This window comes from Vulpes lagopus, chromosome 11 (genome assembly GCF_018345385.1).
Source record: "Vulpes lagopus strain Blue_001 chromosome 11, ASM1834538v1, whole genome shotgun sequence".
NCBI classification, from domain to species: domain Eukaryota; kingdom Metazoa; phylum Chordata; class Mammalia; order Carnivora; family Canidae; genus Vulpes; species Vulpes lagopus.
The window spans coordinates 39446794-39470671 of record NC_054834.1 but is presented as its reverse complement, the minus strand read 5'-3'; the positions used below and the strand labels follow the sequence as shown (position 1 = coordinate 39470671).

At 33.4% G+C, this 23878-nt stretch overlaps 1 pseudogene; it reads right to left on the bottom strand.

The window, feature by feature from the left end:
- Nucleotides 1-22077, bottom strand: part of LOC121471532 — a 131471-nt pseudogene extending 109394 nt beyond the window's left edge.
- Between the last annotated feature and the right edge of the window lie 1801 nt (nucleotides 22078-23878).

The window sequence follows — 23878 nt, the reverse complement described above, 5'->3', positions numbered from 1 at the left end:
CATTTTTAATTTCTTTTAAGAATTTTTCCTTTATATTCACAATGTGGCTATTTGGCCCAGGAGGCTTAACTTTTGGCCTGTTTTTTACTGTTACATGCCTTCCAATAAATTCCCTGTCTTATCTGGGCATGCATGGTTTGTGGTGCCCGAAAACAACTGCAATGGTAACATCAAAGATCATTGATCACAGATCACCATAACAAATAATAATAAAAACACTTAAAATATTGAAAGAATTAGTAAAATGCAACACAGAGACACAAAGCAAGTAAATTCTGTTGTAAAAATGGCGCTGTCAGACTTGTTAGGTACAGGGATACCATAAGGTTTCAATTTGTAAAAAATGGGGCAGCCCAGTTGGCTCAGTGGTTTTGAATAAATAAAATATTTATTTAAAAATTTTGTAAAAAATACAGTTTCTATGAGGCACAATAAAGCAAAGGAATAAAACAAGATATGCCTGTGTAAATATTCATTAATCAAAGTATTTAAACTGTAATCTCCCATATTTCCACCATGAAATTTTTCACTAAAGAAAATTTTCATTTACATTTTTAGTAAATTTATTTTTTTTTTTAGTTTCCCAACTGAATGGTCTACCACCTATCACTTTTTAATTAACTGTAATTGAGTACAATTAATGGATATTTTTATTAAGACCATGATTTTTTTTCTTCCTATTTTGGAAAATTTCCCCTGTACTGGTTATTTCAAAGATCAAATTTATATTTCTTCCTCTATGAAATAGTGAAAACAATTTTTTACCATATCCTGTATTAGATATTGTCAATTTAAAGAGTCATATATTTTGTCATGGGTCTTACTATGAAATCATCCTTTCCTTCTTAATATTTTGTCCTCCCAAATTTACATATTTTAGAGGCAAATTTATTAGCATATTTTTATATAAAAATAAAGGATCAGATTAGGCTATTTCTTTCTCCATGCACCATGACTTCCAAATCTTTAAATGTAAAGACCAACTTCAGATTGCAGCAATCAGTGTATTTACAAGGTTTATGATAATTGGAAATACCCCTCCATTTCCCTCAGGCTTAATTAGGAAAAACATCAAGAAGTTTAGTGACTTTAATTAGCCAGTTATTCAGTATGTATTTTTTTTCATAATTAAACAGTTCTGTAGCTACTACTCTCATCACCACTATAATGAGGAAATAAATTACCTCTTAGAAATTGACCAGATTTAATAAGCAATTTCAATGGAAACTAGATTTATCTTGACTCCACTAGTCAATGGGTATGACCATCTCATCATTCCAGATTTATGGTATTCAGAGGTTCCCCAAATTGAACATAAACTACTTTAGCTTAATATAACAATGAATTCCCAACCTGGCAAAGAGTCTCAACTGAAGTTTAGTAAAAATCTATTGAAATAGTTAATTTATCACAAAGAAGAATTTTTATTCAAGTAGTATTATGTTTCCAGAAATTTTTGATTTTCTATTTTTATGACAAAATATAAATCTAAAATGGAGAGGGCAGTAGCAATTAACTACTATTCAAAATTTCAGAGGAGAAAATAGTGGGATACAACCAAATTCAGATATTTAGTGACCTCAAATGAAATGAGAAAACAACTGTTATCTAATTTCTAATTGTCTACACTTTTAAAGTGAATTCTAATAGTTTTAATCGCACGATTTGCTGACAATTATTAGTGCAAGTAAAAATCAATAAAAATTATCAGTCACTGGTAAAACCAAAAGCAATTCTTAACTTAATAGAGAATAATTCAGTCTTTTTACAAGCACTTTTACATATCCATATTAAAGTTATGAAGGTTGGGGATCCCTGGGTGGCGCAGCGGTTTAGCGCCTGCCTTTGGCCCAGGGTGCGATCCTGGAGACCCGGGATCGAATCCCACGTCGGGCTCCCGGTGCATGGAGCCTGCTTCTCCCTCTGCCTGTGTTTCTGACTTTCTCTCTCTCTCTCTCTGTGCGACTATCATAAATAAATAAATAAAAATTAAAAAAAAATAAAATAAAGTTATGAAGGTTAATTACAAAGAAAATCAAACATTAAAACCCTTTTTTCTGAAAAAAGTCATATGTATTATAAGTATTACCACTATTGTGTGTTATGTCAAAATAAAAGATAATTAATTCTTCAGTTAGTGACATTAAATAACAATGTGATACAACAGTTTAAAATATACTCACATTTTTTTAGATTTTATTAAATATGTCAAGAGACAAATAAAGTCATAGGGGAGTAATCTTACATACCAAATTACTATTTTAAATCTTGGAAACATGGAACTCATTTTAAAAAATTACTTAATTTAAGAAGTACTGTTGGAATTAGAGATTCTTTTACTTCAAGAAGCAATGAAAACAATCTCTAAAATATGCGCCTTCCTTCCATGCTCAATGTCAATCAAATAGTTTATCTTTGAACTTCTATTATTCCACCATGTTCAAACATTAAATGTTCCTCTAATTTTCAACTATTCAAGGGTGGAAAGTCTGAAAAAAATCAATAGAGATACATAGATAGTCAGGTAGTTGCCAGGACAAGCATGTATTAGATGTTTTTTGTTTCAAATGCTATCAGCTGAACTCAGCATAGTGTGCACTGGGGAGGCAGGGGCTGGGTTACTGTGTGTCTGTGATTGGGACTCGGGAGCAGAGCTGGCTGCCAGAGCTCTGAGGATGACATCAGCACTCTTACGCGTTCACTCTCCTCTCCTTTTCCTCTGTATTGCCTTATTTTCAAACACAACCACTCACCAGGCCAGCCTGTGTTGGACAGATTGCGACCACCTAAAACACTTCAGCAGTCATCTAGTCAATGTTTATGTCTTTCCAATCCATGTGTTGTTAGGAGTCAAAACTTCAGTTTTGTTATTTTTTTTAAAGATTTTATTTATTTATTCATGAGACACACAGAGAGAGGCGGAGGTAGGAAGAGGGAGAAGCAGGCTCCTCACAGGGAGCCTGATGCGGGACTCGATCCCAGGACCCCGGGATCACAACCTCAGCCAGAGGCAGATGCTCAACTGCTGAGCCAACCAGGTGCCCCTGGTTTCGTTATCTTTAAGTAAGACCTATCTTTAGGATTTTTGTCCTTAAATAATGGATATCGATGTTCCACTCACTTTCCTTGCCTGAAGCTAAGTGACTGCAATCTTGGACAATGTCATTTTTGGCCATTTCATTAAAAAAATAAGATAGTTTTCCTCTTCCTCCTAGTTGCATCCTAATGGTTTACTCTTTGTTTGTTTGTTTCATTGAGATCATTGACATAGAACATTGTATTAGTTTTAGATGTATAACATGATATATATATACATATATATATACATATATATTTTATACACACACACATATATGTTTTTACTACTTACCACAATAAGTTTAGTTGACGCCATCACCTCACATAGTTACTTTTTTTTTCTCGTGAAGAGAACTGTTAGTACCTACTAGAACTTTCAAATATACAATACAGTATTGTTAAATGTAATCACCATGTTGTACATACATCCCAAAACTTATTTATCTTATAACTGGAAGTTGGTACCTCTGGACCCCACCTCACTCATTTCATCAGACAAGGACAAATACCATATAATCTCGCTTACAGGAAGATCTGAAAAAAAGCAAATTCATAGACATAGAATACAGATCGGTGACTCACTCTTTACGGTGGAGTTTTGCATTGGCTGAGAAAAATAGCTAAAATGGATCTTAGTCACATTGCCTATTGTTTCTAGCTCCCTTACTTTTATAATTTTGAATTTGGAAAAGAGAATTCCACTTTTTTTTTTTTTAATTACACTTTTCAACCCTAGAAGGTACATGAGCCTCTCTCTCAAACACCGTGGTTCACTAACTTAAGGCATAAAGTCTTCTTTTAAAGGGCAGAATCTGTTTCTCCTTTCAAATGTGCCAGGACAATTGTTAGTCTCTTTTTTATGTTTCTTATGGAGTTCCCCTGACATTTTGATATTTTCTCTGGTATCATCACAGCCTTTAGTATTAATAATTGTGTGATCTAAGCAAGAAGAAACAACAAAGTTTTCAATAGCCACATATTTTGTTATTGCTTAATTAGGATTTCTAACTTTCCAACTAGGAAAACAGTCTTCTGCCTTCCTACTCCCAACACAATGTACTTTAGAAAATTACATGAGTCACTGCCAACAATCTAGCACCATTGTCAATTTATTTATTTCATTAAATAGTCTTCCTGGTTTATGTGACAAAAATACAACCCAAATTATCTTTAAAAAATAAGCCGACACAGGAATTCATTCATGAAACTGGGAAGTAGAGTAGAGCTGAATACAAGAGCTCAAACCAAATCACCAGGACCTTTTATCTCTAACTTGTGACCTCAGATCTTTTTCTTTCTGTATTATGCTTGTTCTCAAGTGGTATTTTATATATGGGATCAAACTAGGTTCTGGCCACTCTATATTTACAAATTATAACCCTAGGAAAAACAAAACAAAACACTTCCTTTCTGATAACTGCATTAAAAAAAGACAGAGGTATCGCTATAATTGACATGTCTATAACGTGTTTATTTATTAAAGAAACAAAAAATGAAAAAACTGTACCCAGGATAAACCAAATAAAAAATTCTATAATACCACAATAGTTAGAAACTCTCTGGAAGATGGTATCATGTTTTAAGAGTGTTAGTAACTATAACCACTGCATACAGTGGAAAGTAACAGATGGTTAAACTACTAATAACAGGAAAGTGGGTAGAGAAAAGTAGAAATGGATCTTAACATAAGAGTCACCTCCATGTGTCCATGTGACTATTATAAGCAATACCTGGAAGACTTTGTGTTATATTTCTCTAGTTTACAGTATTTTGCATATTATGAAATGCTCAAAAAATTCCTCATAAAGTGCTTCCCTGCTATCACATAGATACAGATAAAGAGCTATTAAGAGATTTTAAATCACCTTAAAATTTACTAGACATGTGACATTTAATTTGACATAAATGGAACATATTACCCACACTTCTCTTTAGATTGGTAGAACTCTTCAAAATAAGACAAATGAGCATATATGTGAATGTTAGTGTATTCCATTTCAAATCTAAATGATAAAAATGAATTCTAAATTTTATGATATTCTGTTGATTTACTGTACTGTAAAAGTCTCCACCATCCATTACACTTTATTTGCTAACTGCTTTAATATAGCAATTAGAAGTCGATTAGAAATGTCCAGGAACAATAATACTTAAAGATCAATTAGGAACCCATGCTGCTAGGAAGATTAAATATTTACTAAAATAACAACAGCCTTGAAACTAATGGTTCAAACTTCATTACTTGAATACATTTTTTGAACTGCTATTTTCTGCCTCACTTCACTGTAATTGCAAAATGTAATAGTAGCAGTAAATGTTTCAGGCTAAAGTACATAAAAGGCACAAAGCTTTTAGGTCATAATGACACTTTAGATATTGTACACAGAATCACAGGCACTTTTTGGTGCAAGTTTATAAAGGTCTGATTGAAAAGAAAGCTTTGCAATTATATTATTTAAGACTAATTATATTTAGTGCAATTGATGGAAAATAAAGCTACTAAGTTTATTTCTTATGGGGAAAAAAACCAAAATTGAAATGTGTTGAACTACACATTATGTCTTAGTAATTTACAAGGTAACAATAAAGCCACAGTTATGTGAAAATTAAGTCACAAGATTCCAAAGAAGTTGTTTCCCATCTTTCACCACTGTATATGTTACTGCTAAAAAAGTTTTACCTATAATGTTTGTACATCTATTGCATAGAATATAAAAAGGCATTGGGCAGTTTTTAATAGTGACTTATAGACATTTCATAGTTATATCTCTGAGAGAAAGTTTCATTCACATACAGTAAAACTCTTCAGTCGATATTCTCTGAAGAAGAAAGCAAAGATCACCATTTATATGGTTGCACTGGACAACCATTTAATTGTTATGACTTTAAGAATACCAAGGTAGAAAAATAAAATAAAATAATAAAATAAATAAAAATAAAATAAATAAAAATTTTTTTTAAAAATAAAAAATAAATTAAAATAAATACCAAGGTAAACTCGTGAATAAATACCAAATGTATAAATAAATAAAATAAACAAGTGGAGAAATCAACTCTGATCTTTATTATTTCCTTTCATCTGCTTACTTCAAGTTTCATTTGCTATTCTTTTTCTGGTTTCTTGAAATGAAAGTTGGGGGTCATTGATTTGTTGTAGGAAAAGTAAATGCAGTCCCTGTTATTCCATCTTGGCTGGAAACATAAGTCTTTCAGTAGAGCCCGACCTTGGAAGGAAAATGTAGGCCTGGAAAAATGTGAAGCCTACTGAGAATACTCAGAAGGAATCTAAATAAATTGGGCATTATGCTTATCTCCTTTCCGGGTTGCTTTTCTCAGGGAGAAGGAAAGAATAAAAGTCATTTGAAACTGTCCAACAGAAACTACACACTTGAGAAAAGTGACTATATTATTACTAATAATATAACAGCATAATATACAAAATTGAAATGTTATACATACTGTGGGATATATTTATCCCAAATGCTCTAGAATTTACATATATATATGAATATATGTGTGTGTTTATATATATTCTCCATTTAAAAGTATGCTTTAAATATAGCATTTTTCTTAGCAAAGTTGATTTAAAGCAATATTCATTCAGAAAATGGCATGTGGCTAGGAATTACATTTGGAATAATAAAGAAGAAAATAATATTCTTCATCATTTTTTCTATTAATCAAACAATTAAAAATGAAGGAAATTAAGATACATATCACTAATTCATTATTGCAGCTTTTCCAATATATATCTATGCTGTATGTATTTCAGTATATATTTAAAGTTACATTTCTTTAAAACATTACTAATCTGTAATTTTTATATAGACACATCAGAAATGCCTGCCTCTGAAACAAGTTCATTTGAATTTATATGTGACCACTTAAATTATCTGTAAAACTCATCAGGTCTTATCACCAGAATACCAGCTGGATATGTGATATAGCTTGTAGATGTCCCAATATTTATAAGACAATGATCCATTAAAATCTATATCATTAATTGAGTTCTCACACAAGTAACAATCATTTTAAAGACAAAATTGATTATCCTTTCACACATATAAAATGAATATAAGCTAATTTAAAAGTAAAAATAAGTAAAATCTGTTACAATGGCAAAAAAGAATGCATATAATATTAAAATCTCTCAATAAAGAAATTTTTAAGAAATCCAAAAGCTATGAATAATACAGATACCTATGAAACATGTTTATTTCTTCCAAAAGACATTTACAGAAATAAATGAAAATAGAAAGAAATAATCCATAAAAATACTTTTCAAGCCAATCAAGATTCAAGATGTTTGCTGTTTTCTTTTCAAATCCCCTTTCAGTGTCCTTTGAAATGTGAAATGCCAAATGAGCAATTAAGTTCCATTTGTAGATAGTCTTTAAATTTAATGTATCTATAAAGTTTTCTCTCATCTATTCTGTTTTTCGAGTTCAAAAATATGGAGTCATCCATCCTTAATTCCTTTCTGTCTTTACCACCCACACCCAAATGATCACTAACTGTATTGAAATTCTCCACCTCTGCAGTGTCATCATTAAATTGAACTATTTTCTGATATTTCCCTCTCAACCACTCCAACAGCCTCAGGTGTGAGTCTATGCCTTCTTCACTCTTGGAACTCCAATGTATTATCCAGCAGCAATTGCCGGAATGATCTTGTTAAAATGTAAATTAGAGACAGAGTGGAATTAAATGTGGGCAGAAAATATGTAACTATGCTAAATACAGTACAGCAAAAGTTTTAACTGAAGAGATATCTATTTTTAAACAGTGTGAATGAGGCTTTATAAGAGACTAGTATGAAATGCAAAGATGAAAATATGTTGCTGCATCGTCAGGTCTCAGATATACTGGAGAATTTTTTTTCTTTTTCTTTTTTCTCTTTTCAAGCATCTGGATATTAAACCACTCTTGGCAACGAATGTGAATAAGTAGACAAGGAAACAGTTTTAAATTCCTTGGTCCCTCTGTTCTTTCTAAGCAGTTAAATAATTAGAATTTCTACAGTAAAACTGTGTTCTAGTCCTGTTACTCTAGTAATAGTGGTGGATTGTATGAGAAAAATGAGAAATAATGATTACATTTATGAGTATTTTTTGTTACTTTATACTGAATTTTCAGTCTTTACAAAACCTTAACATATTGCAAAAAAATAAAAAATCTAAAAAAAAAAAAAAATTCTTGCTTTCAGCTTTAGGCCATCCTTATATCGTCTTTCCCACCTCAGGAAAGAGCAACACTATGTATCCATGTGCTCAGGCCAAAAACCTGAGATTAGTTCTTTATTTATCTCTTTATCATACCACATACTAAGCCAATCTTTCAAATTATAAACATTATTTATCAGCTCTACAACTAACACTCTAGTCCGTATCACTATCACAGTCTCTTTCTTTTGAACTAAAGACTCACCCACAGATCCATTTTCCTTTTTTCTTTATCCCAGACATACTTTCTTTATAGGACTTGTCACTATTTAGGTTACATCACATAGTATAAAGGGTTAGATATTATGCTACAGTAGAAGCTCTAGCATCACCTTACCCTAATTATTTTCTTGTTTCTTGATAACTTCTTCTCCCTACAAGAATGAATAGGGACATTCTGGTGGAGGTCTAAATCACTAAAGTAGGCTTTTAAAAATATGATAAATAATATGTCACTCGATAACGTTATATTAAAACAACAATGAGCAACCAGTATACATCAGCCAGAATAGCTAATTTAAGTTAAAACACTTGTTAGTGTTTAATTTAATATTACACAAGTCAGTGAAGATGATGTGGAGAAAAAGGAGCTCTCATTAATTGCTGGTAGGAATGTAAATGGTGTGATCAATATGGAAGACAATTTGGTTGTTTCTTACAAAACCAAGTATCATCTTAAAAAATTATTAAGCAATTGCATTCCCTGGCATTTACTCAAAGGAGTTGAAAACTTAATATACACAAATCTTGTACAAAACCCTGCAAGCAATCACTATGCCCGTCAGTAGGTAAATGGATAAACACACTGTGGTACATCCATATAATGAGATATTATTTAGTGATTAAAAAAAAAAAGAAATGAGCTATTAAGCCATGAAAAGAAATGAAGGAACTTCAGCACATATTACTAAGTGAAAGAAGCCAACTAGATAAAACTCACACTATATGATTCTAACTCTATGATCTTCTGGAAAAGGCAAAATTATGATGACAGTAAAAAGATCAGTGACTTAAAAAAAAGATTAGTGGTTGTGCGAACAGAGAAGAGACAGAAAAAAAGAGAAAAAGAGAGGGATGAATAGGTGGAGCAAAGATATTTTTAGTGAAACTATTCAGTATGGTACTGAAATACTGTATACATGCCATTATGTATTTTCAAAACACACAGAAGATACAACAAAAAAAGAGTACCTTAATGAAACTTATAGACTTTGGTTAAAACAATGTATCTATATTGGCTTATCAACTGTAATATGTATATTACAAGTATATGATACTAATGCAAGAAACCATTAATAGGAGAAACTATGTGTAGGGGGTTAGGAGTCCCTGAAAACTCTCTGAACTTACCACTCAATTTATCTCTAAAACTGAAACTTCTCTAAGAAAGAAAGTCTTATTTTAAAACTTATTTTTTTTAAGTTTTTAAAAAGATTTATTTATTTTATTTGAGGGAGAGGGGGAGTACAAGTGGAGAGAAGAGTAGAGGGATATGGAAAGGAAGAGAGGATCTCCAGTAGCCTCCTCACTGATGCAGAGCCCCATGTGGGGCTTGATTCCATGACTCTGAGGTTGTGAGCTGAGTGAAAACCAAGAGTTAGATGCTTAACAGATTGAGCCACCCAGGTGCCCCAAAACTTAAACCTTATTGAGTAAACATAAAAAATATGAAGAAATATATTAATTAATGACCCTCAAAAACAACAACAAAAATCCATACTGAAAAAGAAAATACTAAGTGAGTAATTCACTGTTGATGGTAAAAAGTAAAACTTAAAAAAAAAGACAGATTATTGAAATTGTTCTGTTTCTCATGTCTCAATCCATGTTTCTTCATGTTTGAGTCATAATAATTTTAGATATAAGGCATTTCATATTTATAGTCTGAAGCTGTATCGATGAGTATTCATAGTGTATTTATAATGCTAAGGGGGGATTTACAACCAGATACACATAACTTGTAAAGTGGGAAAAACTAATTAAAGAGATACAATTTATTCTGTTTACTCACAAATCTGAGTTCATCTGTGAAATTAGTAAAGTTGATTCTACTTTCAAAGTTTATGTAATTTTATTTCATAAAATACTTTAGCATGAATATTAGATGGTTTTTGGTACAAACTAATTAATATCATGATTGATTTAAATATTGAGAACCAAGACTATATATATATTATATATAGAAAAAGTCCCTGTATCTATTTAAAAAATAAGATAATATATTGGGTTTGGGGAAGGTCCGGTTGCTCTGGGCCTCATCTTAGCATTTCAGGGGCTGGGGGAGCCTGGGGCTGGGGAGACCAGGGACCTAGCCCCACAGAGTGAGGACAATGTGACCTCCCCCTCTCCCCTTGTGGCTTCTCCACTCAGTGCCTTAGGGGGAGAAGCGATTCTGCCCTCTCCTCTTCCCTCCTCTTCTCTGCCCCCACATTGGGTGTAAGCGACAGGAAGAAATAATAATAATTTAAGATTCAAAAAAAATCTGATATATATAAATATATATATCACAGAACATCACACTTTTTGCTCAAGACCCATCAAAGGCATCTTATTTCAAAGTAGATTCTACATTCACACAAATGACCCACAAAGCCCTACATGGCCTAACTCTATGTAGAGCTTCTGTTTTGTTCTTCCATTGCCTACCCTCCAGGTGCTATTGCCTCTTGTCAGTGTTTGAACATATCAATCAGACTTCAATCACAGAGCCTCTGAACTTATTTCTTCTTCCTGGGATGATCTTCCCCAAATAATCTTATGACATTATTTCACTTATTCAAATTCACAAAATCACCCTTTATCACAAAGGCTTTTTCTGACTACCATTTTCACCTAGACCACCATAATCATCCTGAGCAGCTGCTATCCAAAAGGTCTTTCTTTAGTGACCACTCTACATAAATGCCAGCTCCCTAGGACACTCTTTTCTCATTATTTTGTTTTATTTCTGTCACTTATACAACTAAGTCACTTAACTGAATGTAAAAATGAATATACTAAATATATTAGTTTCTATAAATGTCTACTTTCCCCATAAGAATGTAAGTTCCACAAAGAGCAGAGATGTGCTGATTTCAATTCACTGAAAATTCTCTCTCTCTACCTGCATACACATACACACAAAATGGACATATATGCATTATAATGTTGCCATAAATTAAAAAACAGATTATACAAAGTTATGCAATACATTCAAGATTTTTTGTAAGTTTTAAGAATGATATACTACCAGAATTTTCTCAAATTATTATTCAGTCATCTTTACCTTAAAGGTTGCATTGTATGATATCACATATAATTATCAGAAAGTATCTAATCAATGTATTAATTAGTATTTTGTTTTGATGAAATAAAAATGGCTAATGAGAGATAAAGAAATTTGGGGTTAAATTACATACTTGTGGCTTTTCTATTATATATTACATAGCAAATTATTTTAGCTTTCTGATTTTCAGGTTCTTATTTAAAGATTTATTTATTAATTTTAGAGAGCGAGGGAAAGAAAGTGTGAGCAGGGTGATGGGTAGAAGGAAAGGGAGAGGGAAAGAAGCAGACTCCCTGCTGAGCACAGAGCCTGATTTGGGGCTTGATCCCACCACCCCAAGATCATGACCTGACCCCAGATCAAGGGTCAGACTTTCAACCAACCGGGCCACCCAAGCACCTCTCTCAGATTCTTTAAAATAACTGCATGAAATGAGGCTATTATGCTTACATGAGAAAATATTTATTGCTAGTCTATAATAAGTATATAATAAATGTTAGCTGCTATCATCATTGTGATCAACATCATATAATTATTAGAAATTTAGGTATTATATATTTACATATATGATTAATACTGCAGTATCATCTTCATATGTACATTTCAACATTTCTCTTAAATTATGCCTTTGAAATATATTCTAAGAATAGAATTACAGTATCAGATTAGTTGAAGACTTTTGACAAACATTGACAATTGTCTAAAAAACATGTAATAATTTAGAACTAGAGTAATGTAAGGGTAGTTATTTCTTCACACTATTATTTGGATACTTAATTTTAAATGTTTATATGATAATACAAATAAGATGTCAAGCTGTAATTTTATTTTTTCAGATATTTTATCTCTTATAACTTTTATATGATTTCCCTCTGGGCATATTCTTTTATAAATTCAATCTAAACCTCATATAGTTATCCCTTAACTGTTTAAAGTGGTTAATAGGATTTTATCTTGCATATTAATACATTTTTTCTGTCCATTACTTTATAAATGCTGATTCAGAGTTTACTGTATATTGCTTAATTTTGCTTATGATGTTTTATGAAAAGTAGACTAATTAAAAACTTAAAAAAAAAAAAAAACTTTTATTAATCTTCTCTATTATGGTATGCTCAGAGTTTATAGAGCATGGAAATAATCTAGACCTTGGAAGTAGTATTGATTTTTGCCCATAAAATGTTTTATTTCTTTTTTTGGGGGAAGAAATTATTGATACCTCTTTAAGTTCTTACAATGATTCTCCAACTATTTCTTAAAGCAATAGTAATAATTAATTTTCCAAAGAAATTAATTTTAGGTTAAATGATTAATTTGTAAAAAGTGTAAGTTTAAAAAAGTCTATTTTACTTATTTTATTTTTATTTTATTATTATTATTTTTTAAGATTTTATTTATTCATGAGAGACGGGGGCAGGGGGGAGGGAGAGAGGCAGAGACACAGGCAGAGGAAGAAGCAGGCTCCATGCAGGAGCCCAACGCGAGACTCGATCCTGGGTCTCCAGGATCACACCCTGGGCCAAAAGCAGGTGCTAGACCGCTGAGCCACCCAGGGATCCCCAAAGTCTATTTTAAATTATAACCACCTAATGCAGTAAGGGTGGAAATAGAGTTTATCTGAACTATCTTTACCTTAAACAATATTAAATACTCTACCTCTGTCTTTGTCTCTCTCTCTCTCTCTCTCTCTCTCTCTATATATATATATATGTCAGACATCAATTACATGTTTTAATTTATATATAATACAGATATGTATATTAATGTTTAAGGTAAATATAGATATGTAATGATGCTATATATTTTATTTCTATATTTACCTATACATATATCTACTAGATGTGAATATAATGTGTAATATAGATATTAGTATGTATATCATATACATATAGTGAAAAAATGTATAAATGACCAAACCATATTGATGCTATAAAAGCATAATTAGATGTTTTCACTAAAGTATATAACTGAATGAAAATGTAATTACCTAATAAATTCAGCTTACATGCATCAGATCTGAATTATCTGATCTGAATTTACATTGAAGATTTGAATCCTTATTATCTGTGAAAATGAATATTCATACATACCCAGGATGATATTCCAGGTTGAGAATCATTTTAACTAAAAGCTTATGTATGTGTGGTTTAAAGGTCAGTTAATCCATCATAAGCTTTTGCTTGGTTTTACATGAAATTTTTTTCATTCAAATCAGAGTACAATAGAATATCTCAAAATTCCTAGGGCAAGTTTATTGGAGTATTTGCAACTCATATTTGTGATAGAATATGATTTTGAAATAGAAGTATAGACTTAAATTAAGCTGTCTACTAAGTAAAAGAAGTGTTTATTTGTGTGAGCCTATTTATAAGCTAATTTACATGTGTTTTGACTCAGGTATTTCTTGATTGTGTGAATTATTCTATATTTTCCTCATGATTTTTATTCAGTGTTAGAGTTGTCCTCTGGTTGTAAAACACATTGTTATGTTTTATGGAATTAATTAGCCATTTACACTTGGTATGGGTTTGAGAAGTTTATAAGTATGGAAGGTTACTCAATATGGTTTCCATCCTAGTGGAAAATATTACAAAGAAAGTAATAATGTGTAGTCAGTTTTGGTCACTGTGGATCAATAAATTTTAGAGTCAATGGAAAAGAAGAGAGTGATGATGTTTGCCTAAGGCATTACAATATTAATCATGTTAATATAGTCATTCTAAGTTAAAGAGGAGGGCCTAACATCCTATAATTTATAGATAAATCCAAGTTTCCAAAGTTTCACTTACAGTAGACCAACAGGAAGTTGATATTGAAAAATAAAAATGGTGTTTTTGTGACATTAAATAAAATTTCTTATTTGAAATATGGATTTAAATATCATGTTTTTCAAGGGCAGACAGGTCTGAAAGTCCTTTCTAGGCAGTTTCCTCCTTACACCATTCTCTGGCCAAATAGAGAAGTTAGTTAGTTAGTTAGTTAGTTAGTTAGTTAGTTAGTTTTCAGTAAGGGCTTTTTTCAATGTGAGGCTTGAATTCATGACCCTGAGATCAAGATCTGAGCTGAGACCAAGAGTAAGATGTTTAACTGTGTGACCTAGGTCTCCCAATTCTGAGGTATTTTTAAGTTAATATAGTACTATTTTTTTTCCAATGTCAGAGATAAAAGACAAGTAACAGCAAAGGCATAATAAAAATAATGACCTAAATATAAGTAACAGTGGTTAGCATTATTTGTATTTTGTTATTGTAAGTGTAAGGAGCTGTATATGAATTACCTAATTTAATTCTCACAGCAGCCTATGGGGCTCTTCTACAAGCCATGTGATGTATTGGAAACTTAAATAGCTTGTGATAGCTTACTCCAAGGAGCATTTTTAATACAGTGTGGTATCAGGATTTAAACACAGTTTAGGAAGACTGGAAATGTTGAGCCATATAATTTTATGTTCTACAGAAATGATTGACAAATGAAGGTATTAGATTTCACATAGTGTGATTTTTCTTTCTACATCCTGTGATCTTTGAGGGAGAGGAGTAAGTGGACTCTGCACTGAGTGTGGAGCCCAACACAAGGCTGAATCCCACCACTCTGAGATCATGACTTGAGCTAAAATCAAGAGTCAGACACTCAACCGACTGAGCAAAACAGGAGTCCCAAGCTTTACTTTAAAAGAAAAAAAAAAAATAGGTCTTCAGAGCTAAAGGTTACAAAATACATATTCAGAGTATACTTATAAAGGGTCTAATTGACTGGAATACCCAATAATGCAAATATACATTCACAGACTGTAATAACAAGGCTAAAGTGAAATTGAAGGACATTTTCTCTAGATTTTGAGGGGAAAAATCATGGAAAAAAATCAATAACTATAACATTAGCATTCATTCAATAGGAAGTAATTCATAATTAATTCATTTCACCATCTCATCTATATTTCACTGATGTGAACAAATAGAAATGTATGGTTTGTAATAAATAAGTTATGGATATACTTTATGTTTAATATATATAACCTTGATTTAATACAATTTCTTACAGATCCAATAATGCTGACTTCTATGATTTATAACTTTTTTCCTAACATTTTGTGGTCAAAAGGTAATTCTGGTAACTCTGAAATGAGTTTTTCTCAATATAACCCAGAGACTATTCATTTATTATTAAATTTTGTGAAATTTCTTTTTTTTTTTTAAACACACTTTTTTTTTTTTTTTTTTTTTTTATGATAGTCACAGAGAGAGAGAGAGAGAGAGGCAGAGACACAGGCGGAGGGAGAAGCAGGCTCCATGCACCGGGAGCCCGATGTGGGATTCGATCCCGGGTCTCCAGGATCGCGCCCTGGGCCAAAGGCAGGCGCCAAACCGCTGCGCCACCCAGGGATCCCAAATTTTGTGAAATTTCTTAGTCAGGAAACTTGATACAGATTTTTTCCAGATAGAATATATTCCTCATTACTCCCTTTACAGCAACAATCTCTTTCTTACTTATGTTTTTGCCTAAACACCTAAATAAATAAAGCAATCCACCTATAAAAACAAAAGATTGGTATAAACTTGTACAATAAAACCACAATCACAGATTTTTAAGTGTACAGTTTCTTATTGTCTTATCATTTTTTTCCAGTAAATAATGAATGAAGATAACTGGAGAGAGAAGGAAATTCAAAGTGAGAGAGGGAGAGAGAGTCAGAAACAGAAACAATGAAAGAAAATGAAAAGAAGCAAAAATATTCTGATGGAAAAAGTAAAGATCTAAAAATTGGTTAAGTTGATTACAGGTTAAATGCTAATTTGGTTATGTTTTTAAGTGCCATATTTTGTATTTATAAAATTTTTTACATGCAATTATTTATTTTTGTTGTATTTTCTTAATAGAAAATAAAGGTAGAATAGGTTTATGCTTTGGGACTGTGGTGGAGAAGGAGGAAGTACTGATGTTCTGTGTTGCTTTTAAGTGAACTGATGAGAAGAATGAGTGATAGTGTAAGTCTATTAGGGATGCTGTAAGAAAAATATTATCTATTGGGTGGCTTAAACAGCAAACACTTATATCTTACAATTCTGAAGGCGGAAAGTCCAAGATGAAGATGCAGGCAGATTCTTATCCAGGGGGAAAAAAAAAAAAATATTCGTATCCAGGAAGGGTCTGCTTTCTGGTTCAGAAATGGCCTTCTTCTCCAGGTATCTTCAGGTGGCAGAAGGGCAAGAGAGTTCTCTGGGGTCTTTTATAAGAGCACTAATTGCCTTTATGAAGATTCTGCTGTCATGATCTGATCACTTCCCAAGAATCCTACCTCCAAATACCATCACACTGGGGATTAGGTTTCAACATATGAATTTTGAGGGGTCACAGTCTCCAGAATTCTGCCCTGGTCTCCAAAATTCATGTTCTTGTCACATGCAAAATAAATTTATTCCATCTGAACAGCCCCAAAGGTCTTAAGTCACTTCAACAGCAACTCAAAGTATGAAATTTCATCAAAATCAGACACAGGCAAGACTATATATATGACTCATCCTGAGGCAAAAAAAAAAAAAAAAAAAAAAATTGCTTTTCAGATGTGAATCTTGTAAAGCCAAATACATTACATGCTTCCAAAATACAATGGTAGGACATACATAAGAGAAACATTTCCATCCCAAAAGGGAGAAATAAGAAAGAAGAAAGAGGTAAAGGTAAAGGTAAGTCTCAAATCTAATGGGGAAAATAATGAACCTCAAATCTCAAAAGTGACTCTCTTTGGCTCAATGCTCTGTCTTCATGGCCCTCTGGGGTTGCAGGGTCACTCCCACGCCTCAGGGGGACAGCCCTATCATGGCTTTCTGCCTGGTCTCCCCAGTCTGACAGGTGGCCTCATCTTTTGAAATCCAGGTGGAGGCAGACATGAGCCTTGGGCTTTTACACTCTGCTCTCTGGTGATGACTGTGGCTGAAGGATGATGCTGAATTGCTTGCTGTGCACTCCTGAGGGGAGGCCATTACTGCACTAGGGCCTACCAAAACCATACCTGGGACAGTGGAGGAGCCTGGTGCCAGAGAGTGAAGGGAGCATTCAAAGATAAGTGGCAACTGGCATTGTGCAGGGAAATGTGCTGCTGGATCTCAGAAGCATGGCTCCTCCTTTGAAACTGCATTGTTTCCCAGGCCCTTGCATTCTGGGCCTGTGATCGGTGAGGCAGCCCTGATGATCTCTGAAATGCGTTTGGCATCATTCTTCCATGGTCTTAAACAATAGCTCCTAGTTTCCATTGAGATGGCTGACTTTGTATGAGTACAAATCTTCTTATCAAATGGTCAACTGGCCACACCCTTAGTGTTCTCATATTTTGCAATATTGATAGATTGAGAATTTCCCCCAATTTTAAGTTCTACTTCCTTTTTTTCTTAACAATGCCATCCTTAAGTTACTTCTCTCTCTCTTTGCATAGTTACTATAAGCAATCAGAAGGAAACAAGCCAACCTTCAACATTTTGCTTAAAAATAGCTTCAAATAGCCAACCTAATTACCCACAAGTTCTACCTTCCACAAAGCAATAAAAGGCAAACACAAATAAAGTCTCTGATGCTCTATGACAAAGTTTGCCTTGCCTTCACTTTCCAATAATATGTTCAACATTTTCGTCTGAGACTTCACTGGAATGGCCTTTACTGCTCTTATTTGTACCAATACTCTATTCAGGATTACATAAATATTCTCCACGTTTGAGGCTTGGAGAAGCTGTCACCAGGATTGCCTTTAAAGGTGTAGGTCCATGGCAATATAGGTTTTTTCTAGCATAACTACGAAACTCTTCTAGGTTCTATCCTTTCTCTAGATCCAAAACTGCCTCTTGATCTCTAGTTATTGTTTACAGAAGTATTCCACTTCTTAGAACCAATATCTGTTTTAGTCCATGTGTGTTACCATAACAAAATACCATAGACTGTATGGATTAAATAACAACAATTATATCTTATAGTATTGGAGACTGGAAGTCAAAAATCAAGTTGCCCATAGAGTCAGTGTATGGTGAGGGCCACACTCCGGTTCATAAATGGCTGTATTCTTGCTGTATCCCCACATGGCAGAAGAAGCAAGGGAGCTCTCTGGAATTTCTTTTAGAAGTACACAAATCCCATCCATGAGATTTCCACCCTCATGACTTCTCAAAGTCCCACCTCCAAATATCATTACATGGGGCATTAGTTTTTAACATATGAGTCTAGGGCAACACAAACATTTTTTTTAAAGATTTTATTTACTTATTCATGAGAGAGACAGAGAGAGAGAGAGAGAGAGAGGCAGAGACATAGGCAGAAGGAGAAGCAGGCTCCCTGAGGGGAGCCTGATGTGGGACTCGATTAGGACTCCAGGATCATGCCCTGAGCCAAAGGCAAATGCTCAACCACTGAGCTACCCAGGCATCCCCAAACATTTGGCTTTTAGCAAAGACAATATTATCTGGCTAGTTACTTACTTTGGTTAAGAAAAAGTCCCTTTAAGAGGTGTCTAGGTGGTTCAGTCAATTAAGCACAAGACTTTTGATTTAGGCTTAGGTCATGAGTTTAGAGTTGTGAGATTGAGTCCCACCTTGGGCTCCAAGCAGAGCATAGAGCCTGCTTAAGGTTCTTTCTCTCCTTCACCCTCTGCCCCTTCTCTTATTTCTAAAAGGAAAAAAAAAAGAAAAGAAAAGAAAAGAAAAGAAAAGAAAAGAAAAGAAAAGAAAAGAAAAGAAAAGAAAAGAAAAGAAAAAAGAAAAGAAAAGAAAAGAAAAAGTTCCCTTAAGATCTGTAAAATAAGGCCAAATGTAATCCATGATTAACCAACACATTTTCAGGAGAAAGTAAATTACTTAAAAATATCACAAACTAGTATTGTAAACTACTGCCTCTGTAAGGGAAGTTGTATATTTGTAAGAAGGTTATCAGAATTCTATAGTTTAAAAGAAAATAACCCATTAATTCATGCATTGAATTATCAATTAATGTAATTGTTTTTTAAAGAGTTTAAAGACTTCAGTTTTAAGCATCTATGACATTCACCAATGTATTTATTATTTTACTTTTAACATTATAAATTTAACTTCAAGTGACAGAAGAAACAAATTTATGTAATTAGACTATAGTTTAGCAGTATGTCTTCGAATAGGGAAACAAACAAACAAAAAAAAAAACCTTACTACCACCAAAATAAACCAACCAACCTAATTTATTAGGCATGTCTACATTTTATTTTCCTTCACATGATTTTTTTGGGGAAATTTCACTTTCAAAGAATCAAGTCCTTGGAAACAGAGCAGCTAATCTTTCCAAAACTAAAATCCAGTATCTTAGATGCTCAAAATTCACAAACCCAATTGAAATGTCTGGTTGTCAGCCAATAGTGTCATGCTCAAGTCAGTTTCACACCACAGGGAATAATCTATAATTTTAGTATGTAAATTCCAATTCTAAACATAATTAGAGACTACCATTGCTATTCCTGACTGTTGGCAATTGTCTTATTGCTGAATTGTATATGATAAATTTTCTTTGGCAACTTTTTATACTATCAAATAACACAACTGGACAACTATAAAAGTTTGAATTAACTAAGTATTTGAAAAATTTAAGACTTCATTGTAATTATTTAAATGTAATTTCTTATAAATGCATCTATAAGAAACATCCTAATGTACCATAATGACAACAAAAGAACAACTAATAATCATTACTAAAACTTTTCAGATATATGTACAGGTATACGACTGAACTAAAACACCAGTGAAAATATTATAATGTTAGCTCTAATTCACTATCAGACTTTCTGTGATAAAGGATAAACATTAAATTTAAAAACTAAAATCTGGGTATCCAACAATTTTTTGGAAGGCTGCTTTAAATGGATTAAATATGACCTAAAAATTGGCCAGAATATTTAATGAATTCTCATGATAATACCTCATAAAATTAAGTATACTGAAAATAATTTTTAATTCTCGTTCTATGGGATAAACTTATTTTGGAGGCTTGGCAAAATATTACCAAGAAATTTAAACATGAAAGTCAAGACAACATGCATAAGAACAAAATCACCAATTTAAATAATACATGGTTTCCATTAAATATTACCAGTCCAAAAATCACACAATGTACATTAAAATAGGTATAGCAGAAAATGCACTCAAGCATGTTCTCAATTCAAAGATAAATGATGGAAGTTTACCCAGCAAAAAATTCAAATTGGCATATATGCAAACATTTGTATGCAAACTTTGTTAAGTAAGATGTAAGAAATGACTTGTTTCAATAATTTTATGTACAGCTTGTATACATTTTAAAACAAGTAAAACTGAAAACATTTCTATGCAAAAGTCACAATAAAGTCCAATGAAATACTAGAAATACTTTAAAAGTCTCACAAAATGGTCTCTCAAAAGAATAACTGAATATGGTATTCAATAAAATAACTGAGTAAGGTGTTCTTGATTGGTCCTTTCTGTGTTTTTTCTTTTTTTTTTTTTTTAAGATTTAAGTTATTTATTCATGAGAGACACAAAGAGAGGGCGACAGACATAGGCTGAGGGAGAAGTAGGCTCCTTGTGGGGAGCCTGATGCAGGACTCTATCCTGGATCCTGGGATCACAACCTGAGTCAAAGGCAGTCGCTCAATCACTGAGCCACCCAGGTGTCCCAATCATTTCTGTTTTAACTGAAAAGACATCTGCCGATTTATTTTTGAAATTTCAGAACCTCTGACTTTCAAGGCATCACAAGCATTCTCTGCTTTGGCCAAACTGTGTTTCAAAGTATACAACTTCTTAGAAATATCACAATATCCAATGAATGAAAAACCATTATACCCATGATAAACTTGACATAAAAATGGGCTCACTTCAAAGGGGGTGCCAATGTCCCATTCCCCATATTGTTCACACACATCTCCATCAACTCTCCAGTTAAAATAGCCATTCTCAGAACACCCTCTGGGAATGACAGAAGGTAATCAACCAGTGTGATTTTCAGTCTTCATGTTCCCAAGTGCTTCCCCTCTGCATCAGAGGAGGGGGGTCTTATTTTCTTTTCATATTCTTCTGTTGTAAATAACAACCATTTAATTTCATCCATACTGATAAGTGGCCATGTTTTGATGAAGTGCTGATAGGAGACAGCCTCCACATATTCCTGCAGTCCTGTAGTAATGTCTCTATGGATTTGACGCATGTCTTCTCCTGAGAGCTCCTGGGGGTACTTGTGATATCTTTTGTCTAATACCATCCAATTTAATTACCGATTCAGTCAATATTTCTTCCATATCAAGAGCACTGGCAACCCTATGTAGGAGAAAAATCAACCTTTTACTTTGAGTAGTTATATCCCCACTAAGTCTCTCCTTTTTGTTGTGTTTTGCATTAAGTTCCTGCTGAAATGATCTGAAGGCCAACATCCCAGGTGAAGATAAATTAACACCCTTCCCTTCTCTTCTCTGATTATATGGGGAATTGTCATGCTTCCTTTCCCTGAACCTCCTGATCCTTTTTTGCTGATCATGTTATCACCACCTACAGTGAGATGAGCAGAAAAGGGCCGTGGAGCCAGTGGCGTGCCAAGGTACTGGCTGGAGAGCTTGCCCACTAGCCCTTTGCAGCTGGCCAAAGTAAACAACTCAATTTATTGATTTACTTGTTAAATAAAAAGTACACACACATATACTTGGCACAACTCCTAATGATATAGTGTATTCCTATGACAAATTTTGAAAATCAATAATATTAACTTAGGAACTGTAGTAAATCTTGGTGTTTGGTTTTATGTTTAAAGGCTAAAGGCTCCTGGTGTTTGGTTTTATTTTTATTTGGCTAGGACTTATGCTGTGTTTAATATCTGCTTTAGCTGCAGATGTTAGAAACTAAAATTTCTTCTGCAGCTTTTGTCTCTTTTGTTGTCTTGGATTTTCCTTGAGACTCCTTTCTGAATAGGGTGCCCCTATCAGGCTCTGGCCTCATAGAATGAATTTGGAAGTTCTCCTTTCTTTTCTATTTTTTGGAATAATTTGAGAATAGGTATTAACTTTTCTTTAAATGTTTGATAGAATTCGCCTGTGATACCATATGGTCCTGTACTTTTGTTTGATGGGATATTTCTGATTATGGATTCAATTTCTTAGCTGGTTGTTGGTCTGTTTAAGTTTTCTATTTCTTCCTGTTTCCGTTTCGATAGTTTATATGTTTCTAGGAATTTCTCCATTTCTACCGGGTTGTCCTTTTTGTTGGCATATAGTTTTTTTCATAATATTCTCTTATAATTGGTTGTATTTCTGTGGTGTTGCTTGTTATTTCTCCTTCCTCATTTGTGATTTTACTTATTTGGATCCTTTCTCTTTTCTTTTTTTTATTTTTTTATTTTTTTAAAATTTTTATTTATTTATGATAGTCACACACACACACACAGAGAGAGAGAGAGAGAGAGGCAGAGACACAGGCAGAGGGAGAAGCAGGCTCCATACACTGGGAGCCCGATGTGGGATTCGATCCCGGGTCTCCAGGATCACACTCTGGGCCAAAGGCAGGCGCCAAACCACTGCGCCACCCAGGGATCCCAAAGATTTTATTTACTTATTCATGATAGAGAGAGAGAGAGAGGGAGGCAGAGGGAGAAGCAGGCTCCATGCACCGGGAGCCCGACGTGGGATTTGATCCCGGGTCTCCAGGATCGCGCCCTGGGCCAAAGGCAGGCGCCAAAGCGCTGCGCCACCCAGGGATCCCTCTCTTTTCTTTTTGAAAAGTCTGGCTTGAGGTTTCTCAATTTTATTAATTTTTTTCAAAGTACCAGCTCCTGGTTTCATTGATATGTTCGATTGCTTTGTTGTTGCTGTTATTGTTTTCAGTTTCTATATCATTCATTTCTACTCAAATCTTTATTATTTCCTTCCTTCTGCTAGCTTTAGACTTTGTTTAGAGGAAAGTCCTAGACTTAGCAATTAGACAACAAAAAGAAATAAAAGGCATCTAAATTGTCAAGGAAGAAATCAAACTTTCAGTATTCTCAGATGACATGATACTCTATGTAGAAAACCCAAGACTCCACCACAAAATTGCTAGAGCTGATGGTCAAACTGAGTAAAGTCGCAGGATACAAAATCAATATACAGATATCTTCTGCATTCTATACACTAGTAATGAAGCAGCAGAAAGAGGAATTAAGGAATCAGTTTCATTTACAATTGCACCAAAAACAATAAGATATCTAGGAATAAACTCTTAATAAAATAAAGAGGTAAAAGACTTCTACTCTGAAAACCATAAAAGACTGATGGAAGAAATTGAAGACAACATAAAGAAAAGGAAAAACA